We start from the raw sequence: 2,747 nt of genomic DNA, 5'->3' as shown, positions 1-2,747 counted from the left end.
GCTGTCTTCCAAATCTCTTGGCATAACTGAGTATTTGCCTCCAGTGGGGCATCTGTTTGTTGAAACATCTCAGTGGGTATTCCATCAATTCCTGGAGCCTTGTGCTTTGCCAATTTCTTCAGTGCAGCTTCAACTTCTTCCTTTAATACCATTGGTTCTTGATAATATGCCACCTCCTGAAATGAATGAAGATTGACCAGGTCTTTTGGGTGCAATAACTCTGTGTATTTTAAAATCAAGAAGGCAGTGTGTCAGGGTTGTATCCCTTCCCCATACTTATTCAATCTATATGCTGAGCAAATAATTCAAGAAGCTGGACTATATGAAGTAGAACTTGGCATCAGGATTGGAGGAAGAATCATTAACAACCTGTGATGTCCTGATGACACAACTTTCCTTGCTGAAAGTGAGGATGACTTGAAGCCCTTACTGATGAAGACTGAAAACAGTTTGCAGTATGGACTATATCTCAGTATAAAGAAAACAAAAATCCTCACAACTGGCCTGTAAGCAGCATCATGATAAATGAAGAAAAGATTGAAGTTGTCGAAGACTTCACAGTGCTTGATTCTACAATCGATGCCAATGGAAGCAGCAGTCAGGACATCAGACAATGTATATATCACTGGGAAAATTGACTGCAAAGGATCTCTTTCAAGTTCTGAAGAGCAAAGATGTCTCCTTGAGGATTAAGGTGCGCCTGACACAAGTCATGGTATTTTCAATTGCCTTATATGCATGTGAGAGCTGGACAATGAATAAGGAAAAACAAAGAAATGTGGATGGTTTTGAGTTGTGGTGCTGGTGAAAAGTGCTGAGAATACCATAGACTGCTAAAAGATCTAACAAATCTGTCCTGGAGGAAGTTCAGCCAGAATGCTCCTTGAAAGTGAGAATGGCCAGACTTCGTCTCACCTACTTTGGTCATGTTGTCAGAAGGGACCATACCCTGGAGAACGATGTCATGCTTGTTAAGGTGGAGGGTCGACAAAAGAGGGGAAGGCCCTGAACAAGATGGATTGACACAGTGGCTGTGGCAATGGGCTCAAATATAGCAAGGATTGTGTAGCTGGCACAGGATGGGGCAGTGTTTCATTCTGCTGTGCATAGGGTCACTATGAATTGGAAATGACTTGACAGCACCTCACAACAACAACAACAACAGACCCTATTCCCGAAGTTGCAAATTGTCTGAAGGAGCAAGGCCTCTTATAAATTAGTCTGAGTCATAGATATAAATAATACAACTAGAGAGCTAGAAACTTTAAGGATGGGAGAAATCATTGAAAAGCTTCTCATGCAACTCTTTTACTTAGCAGGTGGAGGAACTGAGTCCTGGCAGCACTAAGTGGTTTCCTGCTGTGTCCAATAGGTGCCTGTCTACATCTTTTGTTGTGTGCCATCAAGTGGATTCTGACTCATAGCCACCCTAAATGACAGAGTAGAACTGCCACATAGGGTTTCCTAGGCTACAATCTTTATGGGAGCAGTTTACCAGGTCTTTTCTCCTGTGGAACTGCTGGGTTGATGTGAACCACTGATCTTTTGTTTAGCGGCAGAACAACTAACCACTGAACCACCAGGGCTCCTTCTTTATGTCCTTTTTTATGTCTAGAGAGAGATAAATAGATAGCTGCTGTCAAGTCAACTCCAATGTTTATGTCCTAAGTCAACTTCAACTCATCAGGCCTTATATAAAACAGAATGAAATGTTGCCTGGTCTTGCATCTCCTCACAATTAGAAGCATATTTGAGTCCTTCACTGTGGCTGTTGTGTCAATCTATTTCACTGAGGGTCTGTCCTGCCCTCCCTGGTACTCTACTTTACCAAACATGATGTCCTGATCCAATGATTGATCTCTCTTGATGACATATCTAAGGCAAGTGAGTTGGATAATGTTCTGTGTAGATCAATAGGGTTTTCATTTACTAACTTTTGGGAGTAGATTGCCAGGCCTTTCTCCCTAGTCTTATTCTAGAAGCTTTACTGAGATCTGTACACCATGGGTGACCAAGCTGGTATTTAAAATACCAGTGACGTAGCTTCCTGATGCAAGCCACCACAGTACAATAAATCGGTAGACAAGTGGGAGTTTCTATGTCACTCAATATGCCTTTATTGCACACATGTGCAATATCCACAGCCAGCCTATGTGCCAAACATGAACACAAACTGTCCAAAATTACCTGAAAACCTCAAGCTTCTTTTAACTCTTTTCATGCAAAACTTGACCTGAATGGACATTTGTGTATTTGTTTCTTTGCTTCACTGCAGAAATACTGATGTGATTGATCATAGGATGGTTTTCCTGACTCCTTTGTAGTATGACAGTATATATGTCATATTGTTGTTGTTGTTAGGTGCTGTTGAGTCATTTCTGACTCATAGCGACCCCATGCACAGCAGAACAAAACACTGCCTGATCCTGCACCAGCTCCATGATCCCTGCTATACTTGAGGCCATCATCGCAGCCACCGTGTCAATCCATCTCATTGAAGGCCTCCACCTCTTTCGTCGACCCTCAACCCTACCAAGCATGACATCCTTCATGACCTATTTTGGTCATGTTGTCCCTTCTGACAACATGACCAAAATAGGTGAGACAAAGTCTGGCCATTCTTGCTTCCAAGGAGCATTTCAGGTGCACTTCCTCCAGGACAGATCTGTTAGGTTTTTTTTAGCAGACCATGGTACTTTGAGCATTCTTCACCAGCACTACAACTCAAAAGCATCAACTCGTCTTCG

This window comes from Orycteropus afer, unplaced genomic scaffold, assembly GCF_000298275.1.
Source record: "Orycteropus afer afer isolate SDZICR_OR568_19922 unplaced genomic scaffold, OryAfe1.0 scaffold00052, whole genome shotgun sequence".
Classification (NCBI taxonomy): Eukaryota; Metazoa; Chordata; class Mammalia; order Tubulidentata; family Orycteropodidae; genus Orycteropus; species Orycteropus afer.
The sequence above is the reverse complement of the archived record's forward strand: the minus strand, read 5'-3'. Positions refer to the sequence as shown.